This window comes from Zootoca vivipara, chromosome 8, assembly GCF_965207765.1.
Source record: "Zootoca vivipara chromosome 8, rZooViv2.hap1.1, whole genome shotgun sequence".
Taxonomy (NCBI): domain Eukaryota; kingdom Metazoa; phylum Chordata; class Lepidosauria; order Squamata; family Lacertidae; genus Zootoca; species Zootoca vivipara.
This window is the reverse complement of record NC_142591.1, coordinates 17,048,599-17,066,764: the sequence shown is the minus strand read 5'-3', so window position 1 is coordinate 17,066,764 and position 18,166 is coordinate 17,048,599. Positions and strand designations below refer to the sequence as shown.

Here is an 18,166-nt window from a genome sequence, read left to right as displayed (position 1 = left end):
TTAATACTGTATTTTAATCTGTATTTTAATTAATTGTTTTTATGTTTTATTGTGGTTCTGTTGGTGTCAGCCGCCCTGAGCCCGGTTTTGACTGGGGAGGGCGGGGTATAAATAAAAATTTATTATTATTATTATTATTATTATTATTATTATTATTATTATATAAAGAATCAATTTTAAATCCACATACTTCCCTCCACTCCCTCCCCCAGTTCCTTTGTATTATCTTCATTTATGCATGTCAATAAAATCTTTATCTCTAATTACCTCCAAATTTACACATTATATATAACATTACGTGTGTGTGTGTGTGTGTGTGTGTCTTTAAATCCTGCTAATGTACTAACTTGCATACATTGCTTTTGTAAATATAGCATATTCTTATGTTGACCTCTGTGTTGGCACAATGATACAGACTGTGTTCACACAATCATGATTCGCAACTGAAGTAAATGCTGTGTAGATAAGCCTGCTCTCCCTCTCCCCTCTTTCTTATAATCCTTCTTATTATATTCCTACCCTGGACTAAGTTATGTTCAGTCTGAGTGTGACTTGGCCAATTGCCAATTGCCTATGCATTTTGATAAAAAAGAAAGCTGTGAAAGAATAATTAAATTATGGTTACGGTTACAAGCCTATACACTGTTTCCTGAGATGGGAATAAATTCCATTGAACTCAATGGTTCTTAATTATGAGTAGACATGACCCATTGGGTTGCATGACAGATTGCAATTCTCCAAAGAGGAGGCTTACAACTTCATGGAAGAAAATGTATAGGGTCTTTTTTAAAAAATAAATAAAATAAAATAATCAAGTCTGGTTTGAATTTCACTTCACTTGGAAGCATTTTTTCACACGTTATATAAGTGAAAATGGGAAACAGTGCGACACAGCAGGAAAACCATCCGGGTAGGGAAAGAGGTCTGTGGGAACTCAAAAGCTCACATACTGTGCTGTGAAAATTCATTGGCTATAATAAAGGTCTTTTACTGAATTTAGCTGGAAATAATAAGCACTGAGCTACACAATGAAACATACAATAAATATTGCGGGGGGGGAGGGGTGGCTCAAAAGACTCTCATAAATCAAAGGGAAATTGAAGCATTAACATCCTAAGAGCTTCCAGGCATGAAGAGGAATGTTCAATTGCTTCACTTCCTATTATTTGCAGAACTATCCAGTGAAAGAAAATCCTAAGTGGTAGGAAAGAAGGCCCCACAAAAGAAACATCCAGATTTGAAAAAAGATCTAATTAAAAATAAAGGGAGATATATCTCATGAATGTATGACCTCCTATTAGAATGGGAAGTGAAAGAAGAGCAAGTCAGTAATGGTAAGTTGGGTGCAAGACCTTGGATACAATATTTATATGGAACAATGGGAAAAATTATGGAGGGTGGACATCATGTTTACGGCTTGTTATAATCTAGGGGAAAATATGATGAAAATGCTATACAGATGGCATCATACCCCAGTAAAACTTGCAAAAATGTATAAAAACAGATCACCGACTTGCTGGAGATGTAAAAAAGAGACGGGGTCTTATTTGCATATCTGGTGGAATTGTTCAGCTATCCAAGATTTCTGGAATAACATCTATGGTGAACTTAAAAAGTTATTTAAAATTAATTTTAAAAAGAGACCAGAAGCCTTCCTTCTAGGCATATTACCATCAGAAATATGTAAAAATATCAGTCCTCTATTTATGTATGCATCAACAGCAGCCAGAATATTAGTGGCAAGGAATTGGAAGAACAAAACTGTTCCCACAATAGTAGAGTGGCAAGCTCTAATGATAGAATACCTTTAGTTGGCAAAATTATCAGGAAGAGTAAGAAACGACACGAAACAGAGAGTCTATAAGGAATGGAGAATATTTACATAATACTTAAAAAATCATTAAAAGTTTTTTTATAGAAATCTTTTTTCTTTTCTTTTTCTTTTCCCCCTTCTTTTTACGAAATTTTATTTGTATGAACATAAGGGACAATTTGTTATTATATTTGTACGGAGGAATTGCATAAAATTATGTACTTGTTTTTCCTTATCTTCTTCTTTCTTCTTTGTTCTAGCTTTGGTATTGAATATTGTTGTATATATAAACTTCTCTCTTTAAATTGAAACTAATAAAGATCAATAAAAAAGAAGAAGAAGAAGAAAAGAAAGTGTATTGCAGTTACCGGGCACTGCAATGTAAGGATGTTTCTCTTTATAGGCACAGTGGAGTGTGAATTTCCCCTCACCTCCTCCAAGAGGTGGGCGGGGTTTGTGACACCATGTGGGCTTCCCTGGCCAAGGTGCCACCCACCTTGCTCCAGGGTGGCTGTTGCCCCGCCCTCATCTTGGCAGGCCAATGGGCTGCCGGCTAGGGCTGGGACGAGGGCCGGAAAAATGCTCTTCAGCCTAGGCTCACTTTGTTTTCTTTCCAGGTTCAAGGAGGGAGTGTCACAAGAGCGGTCGTAGCTGGACCTCGTCCCCTGAGAGGTAAGTCGTGGGTCCCAGGGGAGGTCAGGGCCGCTCCCTTGGCTTGGGGTCAGCAGGCGGGCAACACACTGTTGCCCAGCGTTCCCAGGCTGATTGGGGGGGCAGACCATGCCGTTTTTTGGTAACACACACCCTCTCCATCCGCTCCCTCGCCAGCGTGTCGGGGAGGCTGGGGAAGCGCCAGGCAGGCTGTGTGCCTTTGCTGGGGTGGGGCAAGCCATATTGCTTCCCAGCGGCCACCACCCTTTTTTCCTTCCTTCACCAGCAGTTTTGGGAGGCAGTGGACAGGGCAGTACACCCTTACCCCACTCTACAGGCAGGGCTGACCTCTGGGGGGATCCACCCACCTTTTCTTCTTGGGTTATGGCAGGCGCCATTTTGAGTGTGGCTGCACGGCTGGTGCCATTTCGAGTGTGGCCGCTTGGTTGGCACCATTTTGAGTGTGGGTTTAGACATCTTGCTATGGGCTGCATGGCTGGCTTCAAGGGTAGGCCAAATAGGGCCTGACCCCCAGCCAGGAGGGCTCCCCCTGGTTGAATACTCCTTCCCCCCTCCTTTGTCCTACTTATGGGCTGCAGGGTGGCCAGCGGAAGCTTCCCACACCTATATACCTAGGGCTGCCCCCATTGGCGTTCAGTCCTGGCTACTAACACCCGGCCTGTGTGGTGCGGTTTTAGCTTCAAGCGTGTGAGATTGCTGGTACCTAATGTATTATTTCGCTTACTTTTCAGTCTTTCCTTTTGCAGCACATGTGCATTAAGATTGCTGGTTCTGCCTCTTTAAGCCTTGGTTTACTTATTCGACTGTTAGATTTTCAGCTTGCTTCCATTACATTGTCAGGTAGCTGGTAACTCCTTGTCTTCATACGCTGGTTACGCCTTCATGTCTCCTCCCATGGCAACAGAGCGCAGTGATATTTTCCCCCTTGCATGCAGAAGGGCACAGTGAGGGACACCCCTAGCAGTGCTGTGCAGGCAGCAAATAAGATCAGGGGAAAGGGCCCTGTCTACCGGTAGGAAGGTCGCCCCTATCCTGTGTGCTTTGGCCAAGGGCAAGGACACCTCCCTAGATGGCCCAAGCTGGTGGACTATGCCAAAATGGCAAAGCTCAATACAATACAAGCAGCATGCAAGGGCACAAGATTCAATCAAGTTTCAATCAAATATTATTAGTGCAAAAAGAAAACAATAAGAGAACCATATACAAACGCTGACACAGAAGCCAAAACCAAACGTCAAGCAAATAGCATATACAAATAAATACTGAAAGGCAAACCAGTCTTTATGGTCTTTGAGGCTATGTAGCGGTCAGCAAAGTGGCAGCAGGTCGAAACGAAGTGTCAATAATAGACAGGCTGCCGGTGTTTTTCACCTGTTTCACCCATATGACGGGCTTCTTCAATAGTTTCTCCTTCTGCTTTCTATTATGTTTAATACATTCAAATTCGTATGAAACCACTTATCTTGGCTAGGGCACAATGCTCAAGTTCTTATTTCAAAAGGTTCTCTCATGCGGCTTTGATACATTTACATATTCAATTTCTTATATTCAGAGTTTTCTTAGTTTGAGCATGTATTGACTAAGCGAAATGGCAAAGCTGACGGGAAAGCTCAGGAACCAAGAGGACAGAAATTTCAAGAAAGAATGGGGAAAATTTATAACTTACTTAGGAAACCACTGTAAGCAGATGAAAACATTGGTAGGATTTTAATAGCACTTGTAACGTCTCAATTATTATGGACAATATGGACAGATATAAATTAAGAAATATGAAAAAAAAATATACAGTTGAAAATGATGACAATAAGACTCATGGAGGGGATGGGGAGGGAGTCTAGACATTCAGAGGAATCTCTAAATGTGGATATTTGTTTGGTGTTCTAACTCTGCGTTTGTAAAACCAATTAAAAATTATTTTCCAAAAAAAGAGAGAGAAAAGGACCTGTGACCATCTGCAATCCAAGATAATCTTTTCTCACTGTGCGACAGGCTACAGCCATTCTCTTCCTCATTGCATATAGATTTTTGCAAACATAGGATGTGCAGTAAATGTGTCTTGGTGACAGACAGTAAGGTGAATTCCACTGCGCTGCTAGAAAGAGAAAATTCAAGACCAGGGTCTTCAGTTTGTTTGTTGTCCTTGGTAGCTAAGCTGACAAGCAGCTTAATTTCTTTAAAAAACCCAAAATGTTTAGGGGTACTCTCATTTTCCTTCTCATACTGCCCCTCAATGAGGCCAAACAGATTGACAAAATGTTTAGGGGTACCCCCCAGAAAAAAAAAAGCACTGCTGACAAGTCCTGGTTTTCGGGCGTAAAAATGTTGTCAGGGGAATTTTGTATAGCTACAAGATGAAAATAGCAGTGGAAACAGCTCAAGAAGCTTAAAATCACTAATTTTTGGTGGTTTCCTTAAAAAAAAGCTCAACATTTTTTGGGTCTTCCTAAGAAAAAGCTTCTCGATTGTCATGAATTTTATTTTTTGAAATATGGCAACCCTAATTAAGCTTGAAGATAGCTGCTCACTGTCTCGTACCCCCTCTGCTGGCTTTGTTATACAACAACATTTTGAGTTGGGTGTTTGTTTTTTTCTTAAGAGGAAAGAAGTGTTATTTGTAATTAGAATATATCTTCTAAAATATACAGGAAATCAGATTTCGGTGGGCATACATGAATCAGGGGAAAGTAACCCTGTGAGGTTTCTTGGTCTTCCCAAGATCTTTCATATATGCATCAATGTATTATTATTATTATTATTATTATTATTAATAATAATAATAATAATAATAATAATAAATATACTGCCCTATACCTGGGGATCTCAGGGCAGTAGATGTGATGCAGTTGATGCATTGAAGCATACTTCTGTGAGTTAAGATGGTCTCTCTGATGTGAGGATCTGTTAGTGTTTTTTTCTTTCTGGGATGTGTGTGAAAGGCCTTGCTTGCAGCTACAGTTAGTGGATAACTAACAATAGCACAGAAATCCATATATCTCCTTGTCTTTTCCATTCCTTTACATCCTCTATTGTCTCCCATTTCATCAACATTCCAGATTGCAAGCTCTTTTGAGCAGAGGTCTCTTTTTTCATGACGCTCTGAAAAAGGTACGCACATTGGAAGAACTAATTTAACAAACAGCACAATCCTAAACCTCTTCTTGATATCCCACTTACAGACAGCATGAAGATTTATGGGTATAAAAGTACTGGCTTTAGAATGACCTCCAACACATCTCTCTCTATAAGCCATATGAAGCCATATGGATCCCTGAGGAAAATGTCAAAACCAGAGTCGAGTGAATTTTCTTTGCGAATCCGCTCAAACCAACAAATATACAGTTGACTCTTTTTTGGGCAAAGTGATATCATGTATATGTGTGTGTGTGTGTGTGTGTGTGTGTGTGTGTGTATTCTGTTTTACACTTTAGAATGTTCATTAAAAAACCCTTAAAATATCAATGACTTCTTCTGTTTCCATGATTCATTTTGCATAACATAGATCCCTGCATATTTTACATAAACACTAAACCAGACATCCCCAAACTGCGGCCCTCCAGATGTTTTGGCCTACAACTCCCATGATCCCTAGCTAACAGGACCAGTGGTCGGGGAAGATGGGAATTGTAGTCCAAAACATCTGGAGGGCCGAAGTTTGGGGATGCCTGCACTAAACCATTCACTATTCCGTTATTGCATGTTTAGGGAAGCTTTTAATCTTTAAGAAATTAGTGTATTCTAATATTTCTGTTGGAAACCGCCCAGAGTGGCTTGGGAAACCCAGCCAGATGGGCGGGGTATAAATAATAAATTATTATTATTATTATTATTATTATTATTATTATTATTATTATCCATCAAAACTTTTTTACTCTGTTGCATTTATCTTAATTCTGCCAACATTTTCAAGCGAACACAATCTCTCCCCATATACTGTATTCAATAAACATTTTCCAATCTTCTTTAAATGTATGTTCTTCTTGTCCTCTTATTCTTTATGTTAGGTCCTTGGGCAAGGTTTTAGAATCCATACTGAATGTTGGCAGATTAGGACTTAACAACTCAATCTGCAAATCTTTTACCTTTGATAATGCTGATACAGCTTCCAAATAAACCTATTTATACTCACCAGTTATGAAGATCCATCCTGACTTTGTTCAGACTCTGTCTGACTGTTAATTGTTCCTCACTTTTTGATGATTTGAGCTTATCTTGTTTGTGACATCATGGATGACAGCAGAATGCCATGCTTGCTTTCAACCTAGGCTACTGCCTCCATGGCAACTGCATGGACCAGTCAACGTAGGTAACTCAGTCTGACTCTACAGCAATGTTTCTTTTTGTTCTTGCAACTTTCCCCAATAGTAAAGTTAGCATAAAGGTAAAGGGACCCCGGACCATTAGGTCCAGTTGTGACCGACTCTAGGGTTACAGCGCTCATCTCGCGTTATTGGCCGAGGGAGCCTGCATACAGCTTCCAGGTCATGTGGTCAGCATGACAAAGCTGCTTCTGGCGAACCAGAGCAGCACATGGAAACACAGTTTACCTTCCCGCTGTAGAGGTAACCTATTTATCTACTTGCACTTTGACGTGCTTTCAAATTGCTAGGTTGGCAGGAGCTGGGATCGAGCAACAGGAGCTCACCCCGTCTCAGGGATTCCAACTGCCGACCTTCTGATAAATCTATTTATCATCACCTGTTACAAAGATTCATCCTGATTGTCTTCATTTTCAGCTTCACAACCTGTTCATGTGATTTTCTCCTCATGTCAAAACAACATTGCCCAAAAGAGGGTGAAAAATACCAAAACGGTGACATTTCAAGTTACTATTTTCTGGCGGCAGCAGGGAATACGGACAGTATAAAAAGGCACTGTAATATGAGTCTGCCATCACAGTACAAAAGTGGATGAGTTGCACTATGATGAACCTAAATCTAAAACATACAGCAAAGGGACCCCTGACCATTAGGTCCAGTTGCGGACGACTTTGGGGTTGCAGCGCTCATCTTGCTTTATTGGCCGAGGGAGCCGGCATACAGCTTCCGGGTCATGTGGCCAGCGTGACTAAGCCACTTCTGGGAAACCAGAGCAGCACACGGAAACACCTTTTACCTTCCCGCTGGAGCGGTACATATTTATCTACTTGCACTTCGTGCTTTCAAACTGCTAGGTTGGCAGGAGCTGGGACCAAACAACGGGAGCTCACCCCGTTGCAGGGATTCGAACCACCGAGTTTCTGATCGGCAAGCCCTAGGCTCTGTGGTTTAGACCACAGCGCCACCCATGTCCCTTAAAACATACAGTAGCTCTCTGCAAAAGAAAGATGAAGTTAAATGAGTCTGTTGGACAAATATAAAAATCCACAGTCAAACAATACTTCCATTAGGAACAAGCAACATGTCACAGAAAGCAATATTGCGAATAAGCCCAAACAAACACACATAAGGCTAACTCTTTGACTAACAAGACATTCAGAAAGCATAAAGTTTCCAAGCCGCTATAAAACTATCATCACCTGCTGTGAAAATCCATTTTCATAGGGCTTGGTCATAATGTTAGCTCTCTCACGTTGCAAAGGCTTGGAGCTCATCCTACTTGTGACATCATAATGTCATGTTTGCCTTGATGTGAAGACATCTCCATGCCAACTACAGCAGCCAATAAACCTCTCTAAGAAGTTAATGTTCAGCCCAACAGTCTGGTAAGTTCGTTTTTAAAATCTCCCTCATATCCAGAGCCTGGAGGAGAGTTCTGTATACCCAGAATCCCGATTCCCCTTTCAAAACAATGACAAACCAGTTGATCCTGTGAAAGTTTTCATTTCACCTGCTGTTTGTATTAATGCTGAATTGTTAGTGCCTGTCAACATTTTAATTGAGCTCTCCGCCGGCACCCCAAGACTGTGTTTCCAGTCAGTCATCATCAGCTTAGACCCCATTAGTATACATGTAAAATCATATATACTATGATATATGACTCAGATATATGGGGACATGGGTGGCACTGTGGTCTAAACCACTGAGCCTCTTGGGCTTGCCAATTGGAAGGTCGGTGGTTCGAATCCCTGAGACAGAGTGAGCTCCCATTGATCTGTCCCAGCTTCTGCCAGCCTAGTAGTTCAAAAGCACGGCAGTGCAATAAATAGGTACCAGTGTGGCGTTTCCATCCACTCTGGTTTCTGTCACGGTGTTCCATTGTGACAGAAGCAATTTAGTCATGCTGGCCACATGACCTGGAAAGTTGTCTGTGGGCAAATGCCGGCTCCCTCAGCCTGAAAGCGTGATGAGCGCCGCAACCCCATAGTCGCCTTTGACTTAACTTAAATGTCCAGGGGTCCTTTATCTTTACCTTTTTTATGTGAAATCAGGACTGTTTTCCCTGCACACATCTCTTTACACTTGCATCAAATCATGTTTGCTATTTCTCGCTCACTCCACAAGTCTGGAGAGATCATTTTGGAGCTTTGCACAATCCCGTTTTTGTTTCAAGCACCCTGAACCTGAGTAACTTGGTGTCATCAACATACTTGAGCAGCTTTTTCCCCAGCCCCTATTCCCACAGATCAAGTTTTAAAATGTCATCTCACACAATGGGCAATAGATACAGGACATAATATAGATCTGAATCTCTGGGAAAGACTATGGAAGAGCAATCTGAAGTTCACAGCATGTTATTCCTTGAAAGAGAACTATCTGAAAATGATTTACAGATGGTATTTAACTCCGAGTAGACTTGCTAAGATGTCTTAGACTTGCTAAGACAGAATCAGTTAAGTGCTGAAGGTGCAATGAGGTTGAGGGAATGTTCTTTCATATGTGGTAGACTTGTAAAAGGGTAAAAGAGTATTGGGAAATAATTTATAATGAACCTGGGGGGGGGGGATGTTCAAAAGTACTGAAATTCCCAGGTGTCAAAAAAATGTTATTTATGTATACGTTTAAAGAAAATTGGGAAATGTTTAATGAATATATGGGAGAAAGTGGCGTGCATTTGAAAACATTGGCAGCATTAAGATAAATTCAACGGTGTAAATAAGTTTTGATGGATGTAAAAATGGAATACTGAATGGTTTAGTTTATGTAAAATATGCAGGGATCTATGGCATGCAAACTGAACCATGGAAGAAGAAGGAAAGTCAGTGATATTTTAAGGTTGCTTAAATGAATATTCTAAAATGTAAAATAGAAAAACTTACTAATAAAAAATATACAAAAAGATAAAAGTGTCATTTCAAACACAGGTCTTTAAGGAAGCCTAATTCTTACACCCATCCAGCATTGGAACTGAACATCTACTCTCCAAATTCTCCTGTTTAACCAGCTACAAATTCCCAATATGAATCTGGCCTATGGCAGATCACGCCGTGCACAGTGTCTAATTTTTACAAAGGTATCGGCCACCAGTATAATTTCCACAGGACCACCAATGTGTTGAGTTACATTTCCCTGATTATTGTTATTTATATAAAAAAAGAACATATGCAATTGTTTCAAAGTTTAGCATTTAATATCAGTGAGAGATCTCCTTCTCCCAGCTTGGAATCTGTTACGAAGACCAGTAGGTGGTGCTGTAGGAGTGACCTTGAGTCAGAAATTTTCAAAGATCAATGGACTCGCTTAGTTTATTTTACTGTTCAGCAAAGCTGTACTTTTAATGCTTGCTTTTGGTGTGTGTGTGTGTGTGTGTGTGTGTGTGTAGGGGATGTTTGTCAGGTTGTAATTTGATTTGTTCTTTTAATAGTTGCATTGTTTATGGGGACCTGCTATTGGTTTATTTTAAAGCTCTTGCATTAGGCGACCAATATAAATGATAATTATAATTACTATTTCCTCCGTCTTCAACGTACTCCCACCACAGTCCATCTGCATCATGTAGCTTCTTGAAAAACACACCCGTGCTCTACTTGCGTGAGAACTGTAGATCCAGACTGACTCCACCCATATTTCAAAATATTGGTGATCATTTTTTAGAGGCACCGATATGTTTGAATTCTGAACTAGTGCCCTTAACTATGTTGATTTTTTTTCTTTTTTCTTTTGCAATTTAGGTTTGCATCCAATGCTAGTCCTGCTCAGAGTAGATGCAATAAAATTAATGAACTTACATCCAGTAATTTAAATGGATTTTGATTATATATTTTGTGGTTATATTTAGATTTTCCCCCCTTTGAACCTGTCAGGGGCTGGACTGAGGAGGAATTGTGGGAGCCACCCCACTTTTATCTGAACCTTCCCGAGGGCAGGAGGACAGTATTGATTTAGAACGGTGGTTTGCAGAGGGGCATAGTCCAGAGGGCAGAAGCTGGGAAATACTGGGTGAGGAACAACAAGAAGAGGAAGCACCAGGAGAGAGATAGCTGGCAGATTCAGTGTCCTTGGATAGCTTTCCTGATTCCCCACCCCCTTAGCCTAAGACTAGAAGGGCTTGGGAAGTGTTAGAACAAAGTGCAACGGCAACAAGCTCAGATTACCCGACATAGGAGTGACATAGAGCTATGCATTCCTCTGTTTCTCACTGTGATTATTAAATAACTTGTCTGGTAAGATCTCTCTTTTCATTTGATCTGCTCATTTACTCCCACCGAGGCACATAGGAACATCCTGGGCTGCAGCAAGTTGGAATTCCTCTTTGTTTTTCTGCTGGGTGCAGAAGGAAAACCAGCAGATAAATAAATGCAGCTCCTCCTCCAAAACAGCTGATTGGAGGGATTCCAATTATGGGTACTGGGCTATGACTCCATGACCATTTTGTCAATGGCGAACGGTGCCGCTTGGCTGCCCGGGGCGGCACCCCTTGGGCCGTTGCTCCGCAGCGCACATGCATCCTGACACATGCATCATGATGTCACAATGCACGATGCACATGCCAGAACAGACTGTGCATGTCCACACATGCACAGTCCGTCCGGGTTGGCGCTGCTGCTCTGCTTGGCCGGCACACTCTGAAGCAGAGTGCGCTACAGAGCGAGTTGCCGGGCGCCACTGCCGCTGTAGTGCACTCTGCTTCTTCCTGCTTGGGAGGAGGAGGTGAGGGGTGGGCCAGGGGCTGGGGGCGCTGCCCCCGCACGCTGCCCCCACCAGAGTGGAGCTAGGGGCAGACTGCCCCCTTCGCCCCTCCCTTTCTACACGCCTGCATTCTGTCCTTGTGGTTTGCTATCCAGTTAGTGATATGTGCATAGGTATCTTGCCCTTCATTCGTTCATTACATGCAATCATTTCTTTGAACATTCTTTTTGCCAGTAAAAGTGAATGTTTTCGCTAACGTACAGGGGGAAAGGAAGAGAGCAAAATTCCACGGACTGCAGCATTCCTTTAAATAAGCACCTCTTAATTTCTTTTCCTAATTAGTATGCAAAGCACACATTAAATAAGCTTTCATTTAATCCTTTTCATGCTATTGTTGGCTTTGACCCGTTGAGTCGTATTGATAATTCAGTTAATCTCCTTATTTGGAGAGATTATCTAATTAATTGACAGCTTGCTGCTGAAAACAAATACCAAAATGCTTTGTGACCACAAAGTCAGCTAACCCCACCCCTCACAAAACTCATATCTACATTTTGACCACGGTGAAGAAAATGCAGATTTGTCGATTCTGCCTGTAGTTGGTATTAATAAAATCTGAATAATTTTGCTAAAGTCACATCAAGCACGCAAACCTTCTCAAGTGTGATGGGGGGTGGGAATGTGGAAGATTTGCAAATGTTTTTAAATTGGGGCAGGCAGGCAGGCAGTTAGCTGTTATGTTGGAGAATCTGTTTGCTGCCCAAAGACATAGTGCATGAGCAGATAGAATCAGAAGGTCTCAGCAAATTTTACCATTTTTGTAACCAAGGTCAGTCTGATATTTTCCCCAAAAGGAATGAAATTGAGCCATTTACTTACACTGGGAAAATTACTAAAGGAGGGGTGAACTCTATCCTATGTCTTGGTAATCTCTTAGGTTTTTTTCTATGCTCAATTGTGCATATATATTTAGTTCCCCACGTTAAAAAAACCAAGATAAAGGTGATCCTGAAAATTCAGCAGCATTTTAGTTAGAATTTCTCCTAATATGCCATTTTGTATGCAATTTTGTTTGTCCAATACAGTCGTACGGTACCTTGGTTTTTGAACAGTTTAGATCTCAAACGTTTTGGCTCCCAAAGGCCACAAACCTGGAAGTGAGTGTTCTGGTTTGCGAGCTATTTTTAGAAGCCAAATGTCCGATGCGGCTTCTGTGCTTCCAATTAAGTGCAGGAAGCTCCTGCAGCCAATTGGAAGCCATGCCTTGGTTTTCGGAAGTCAAATGGACTACTGGATTGAATTCCATTTGAGAACCAAGGTATGACTGTATAGCACATTTTTTCAAAGCATGACCCGCTGACATAATGCATCTGGATACATTATTTTCGCTGATATATACATTTTTTATGCATACTAGACAAATGCATTGCAAAATTCAGAGAAATGTGAATGTCAAAGAATGACTGTTTCCATTTGTATATTCTTTCAGAAATAGTGAATTAGGTAGGCTTGCCTTGAAATGCAAACTGGTTCAAATGTCTCCCCTATTCCTGGTTGAAATGCATAGATCAGTTGTGTAAAACTCCTTTTAAGTTATTGGCAAATGTGTCCTTCCCATTTTTAATATAAATAAAATCTCCTCCTGTGTTATGTCTCTGGTTTGTTTACATTGATAACTCCATATATGAAAAGTTAGGGTCTATCATATTCAGTAAGTATAAGCTGTACTTGATATTTAGCATTTAAACTTCCCTTCATGAACCTCAAAACCTTGCCACTACTGGTTGAAATCACAGCCTTTATTGCCAGTCACATTTTTATGTTCATGGACCAATGAAAAGATATACTCATCATTTACAGTACACAGTCATTTCAGGGCTTTACTTATTATATAATGGACTCCCGTTTCACATTGCTGTTTTTGGTTTATGTATTTGCCACTCTGCCACAAGGTGATAGCCAGAATGAAAGGTAGGCTATCTGTAGAGACATGGATTCGGTATTTTTATTTCAGATCACAATTCTTTGAAGCACAAAGCAGCAATTTTTTTAAAAAAATATGGCAGGATGGAGGGCTTTTTGTCTGCTTTCTGGCGATGTATAATCAAATGCTGTGAACAGATCAATGCTACCTGCGTAGTACATCACTAAGCAGAAAATGGAAAATCCAGGGTGGAACTTGATGCTACAAAAAGCAAGGAGGTACCACTAAAAATGGCATCATTCCTCTCCTCCTCCTCCTCCTCCTGTTCTGTAATATATAGCGAAACTTGCCCTTCTGGTAATGTATTTTTCCACTTCCTGCCAGTGGTAGACAATAGGATGGATGGATCTGTCAATTTTGGCTGCCCTCCTTTCCTCTCCCCCCCCCCTTTCTTAAGTTCTGTTTACCTGATTTCCACATCAGTTTGTAAAAAAAAAAAAAAAAAGTCCAGAGAAATATTCAAGCACACCCTCATGTGCATTTGCATGTGGTGACCTTTTAACTAGGCCTAGAAAAAAATTCAGACAGGACTCAACTTTTGTTTGGTTTTTGGCAGAATTTAGGCCACAACTTTATTGATTACAAATCAGGTGAGTGGTTGCATAGGCTCTGGTTCGACTAGCTACCTGCAGCCTTGTAGGCAGCGCTGACTCTGGGCACCAACCATAAGTCAGCCTTGGGTGAGCACCTGGGACAGAGGCAAGCAGGGGGGTCTGCCACACCTCCACCCAGATTAGTCCTGAACTCAGGCTCAGGGCACAACCCCGCACGGGGAAGACCAACCATGAGTCCGTGGATTCCTTCTCAAAGGAATACCCAACACATAGGGATGGCCAGGCATCCTGCCACCCCTATCCACCCGAACCAGAGCCTATCCGCAACCTTACAAGTTGTGACGAGTTGCTATGTGGCAGGCAGGGCCGTCTTAAGCATATCTGGGGCCCTGGTGCATGGTGCGAAGATCCCTCCGGCGCCCCCGCCCCGTTTCCCAGCACGGCTGTCTGGCGGGCGCAGCAGCGCGGTGCCCCCTGGTGGCCCAGCGCCCTGGCACATTGCACCACCCAGCCTTGTCTTAGGGCCGGCCCTGGCGGCAGGCGAAACCCAAATGGTACCAGCCAATCAGCCAAGTGGGGAAAATTCCTGCCGTGCCCCTGCCCCAAAGGCAGGCAACATAGCAAGGTCAAGCACAAGCTCTAAATATAGGGAGAGGTGGGCGGGGATTCCGATGCACTGAAGCCCGAAAGAGAAGCTCAGGGCCACGTGCAGCATTTAAGTAGTGGTCCCTCGAACTCCTTTGACTGGCGTCCCGCTAGCCCAATTGCTCCCAGTTTCGAGGGACCACCAATAGGGTGTTGTGGCTGCTCCAATGATCCCACCCACAACACAAGGCCTGATTGCCAGGTCCCACTGCAACATATGCCCTCTGTTTAGGGAGGACCCGATTTCTCACAATGTACCTCATTGTGTATGTAATTTTGCTCACACATTTCTCCTTAATATAATACATCTCTGAATTTTAATTTCCACTCGTAGGTGCATGGCTGTACACATTTTCCTCCGCTGTGCTGCTTTCTATGTTTTTTCAGTTGGAGGACTTCATTGGGAAATGTGAATTTGGAAGGACAGCTGTGTTTTGACTCATGTATTGATTAAAATGCAAACCAAATTTCCACCCCAATCTCTAGCAGAAACTGATGTAAAGCAGGGGGGTGTTGGGGGGGAAAGTGAGATGTCAGGAGTACACGGGCCAATGTTCTATACTATGATCAACAACTGGATGTTATTTTGGATAGTGGATCTTTGTTTTCTACAGGTTGCATGCAGGGTTAAATCTTTGGTTAATAAGCCAGGACCTATTTGCAAATAATTATTGTTACTGCGAAGACATAACAGCTACATCTTAGAATTTGCCCAAATTTCCTTGCCTCTCAGACTGTTGCATGAAGATGTACATATAATTTTGAGATTTCAAATATTGTGTATCTAATTTCTTTGCTAACAGATAATGTTGGAAAGTGTCCGTGTGTTTCATTTTCTCAACTGAACACTGTTGCACTTTTTAATATATAAAATATACCGGCATAATAACATGTTCATTATTTCCTAGCTAATTATGTCTGCAGCCAGCCACATCTTTTGACAAAGCTGTTAAATCTCAGTAAGTATGTTTTAATAATCATTTGATGTTTAATTAATAAACAGTACCCATCGCATTAAATCCAAATTAAATGCTCTTGTGAGACACTCAGATGGAAGTTGTTGTAATGAAATAATAAAGGCATATTTAAGAAGGAAATTGTGCAGAATCTCAGTTAACCTAAATGAACTTCTGTGAACACACATGCAAATGACACTCATTAGGAGGACATGGGCACAAACAGTTTCTACAGTTTACATTATATGTTGGAACTTCAGAAATAAAGCAGTGGGATTTTCTCCTCCAACCAATCTGTCTTGCTCACTCTTGACCAATTCTACCTGCATGCAAATTCTACCCTATTCTGAGTTTTTATTTACATCAACCAGCTCTTATTAGCTCTCTCTCCTTTTTAGCCTATGTTGCCCTTTTAAGATTTTACTGGTTTGTACTAGTTTCAGAATTATTATTTTCTTCCCCCCCCCTTCCCTCCTAATAACCTTTGTAAGCCATCTGGAAGGCTCCTGAGGGGAGAGGCTGGATAGAATTGTGAATCACACTGAGATCTGCAGAGGAAGGTTGGTATACAAATTTAATAGATAATAGTAATAATAAATGAGTCTGACCAAACTGCGGGAGGCAGTGGAAGACAGGAGTGCATGGCATGCTCTGGTCCATGGGGTCATGACACAACTAAATGAGTAAACAACTACAGTAATAATAAATAAATAGATTATAGAAAACTGCAAAACAGCCAAACAAACTTCAGCTGCAGTTCATCATAAGAATTCATACAAATAAAGCTGCACTCCTAATAATATTTGGAAGTAATGACTGCTTCCCACATCAATTGGGGGGTGACTTTTGCGTGGTCACGCGCAACCCCCTGATCCCAGAGGCGACTTCCTGGTAGTTCGGGGGCTGACACTGCCTTCCCAGGTAGGATGCCTGGGGTCTCCGCCTGCCCAAGCCTAGTGTCCAATCCTGCCTGGCGAGGTGATGCCAGGGGGTGGCCAGGTAAGGAGAGGGACTGTCCGGCTCACACAATAGAATTGGAATCTTACCTCCAAGCACCAGTTGGTTCCAGAGCTTCTCCCACCCTCCACACCCTCATTCAAGTTCTTTTGCAGGTTAACCTTTTCTCTACAGGTTCACAGGCACTGCTACGTCAAGGCCGCTGTTGAAGGGTCGGAAAGGAATTTTCCTGCATTGGCAGGTTCCGCCTTTCCCGTAGCAATACGTCACAACTTTGGCAGTGTCAGGCCTTGGGCGGAATTCTTTGGCGATTTTCCTAGAGGGAGGGGCGTGAGGCGGAGACCTCACCCCCCTTGTGGCAACAAGATTGGGGTATTGGGGGAAGCCTTGACCATGCCAATAGGCGTCATCACTTCCCCCTTCCAGCGGCAGCGAACAGGGGGCGGGCTCTCTCTGCTTGAACATATGTTCTCCAGAGCCAGCCCCAACCCCCATACATGTGGATGACCCCAAAGCCTCCCAGAACCCCGGCTAGGATAACGCCCAATGCCTGAGCCAAGGTCTCCCTACACCTGAATTTTAATAAAGTTGTGGCCAATTTGAATCCTATAGCACATTGTTCTGCGTCTTTATTCCACTCAGGGGGTCACCTGGGGGCTTGGGGGACTCCGCCTGTCCACGCAGATGCCATTGAAATGGGATTTACTCTTTCTGAGTAACTCTGTGCTCTTTCTGTTTCAATTGCAATATGTGTTGCGGGTTCTGAGGCACTCTTTTAAAATGAAGCTTTGTGTTTCTCCATTCATTATAATCGGAAATAATAATAATAATAATAATAATAATAATAATAATAATAATAATAATAAATGCCCCACACATCTGGCTGGGTTTCTGAATAGTAAAACACGATAAAATATCAAACATTAAAAACTTTCATAAACATGGCTGCCTTCAGATGTCTTCTAAAAGTCAGATAGTTGTTTATTTCCTTGACATCTGATGGAAGGGCATTCCACAGGGAGGGTGCCACTACCGAGAAGACCCTTTGCCTGGTTCCCTGTCTAAAAATGACTTTATAACCCCATAATAGCCTTTCCTTTCCAGTACTCATGACCAAAATATTTGGAGCCCAGAACTGGTGTCCTCCAACTTCTTCTTTTTAAAAAATTATGTCAGAGCAATGTAAGATCTTGAAAAATACTTAAATGAAGCATTTGACTTTAAAAAAGATCGTCCTTTGGTAACATAGCTTGTGGATTTAGAGATATCTAAAGATATAGGCAAAACAGAGCAAGCTAATATTTAGTGCGAGTCCTCATTTGACTTGATATGTGCCTTATTATTCAGCCCACACAAAGAAGCAACACACATTTTGTAAAGAAATATATTTTTGCCCAGGTTTTCTTGACCATAAGATCAGGCCCTGTTTTGTATGTTTAAATTGCCAGATTTTATGCTTTTATTTTTTTCTAAGCACTTTTATAATACAGTGTTATTGGTTCTTCTGATTCAATTGGAGCAATCCTGATACTGCGACTCTCAGAGAACTGGAAGTACAATTTTCATTTTGCTGATTTACA

At 41.8% G+C, this 18,166-nt stretch overlaps 2 long non-coding RNA genes across 2 annotated transcripts in view; one reads left to right on the top strand and one right to left on the bottom strand.

Moving 5' to 3' along the window:
* Positions 1-18,166, bottom strand: part of LOC148684743 (uncharacterized) — a 617,223-nt gene that overhangs the window by 462,604 nt on the left and 136,453 nt on the right. The window lies entirely within an intron of this gene.
* Positions 1,192-16,189, top strand: LOC148684744 (uncharacterized). Its single transcript, XR_015951319.1, has 4 exons — positions 1,192-1,334; positions 2,431-2,485; positions 15,582-15,632; positions 16,121-16,189. It is a non-coding gene; the product is annotated as an uncharacterized LOC148684744 (long non-coding RNA).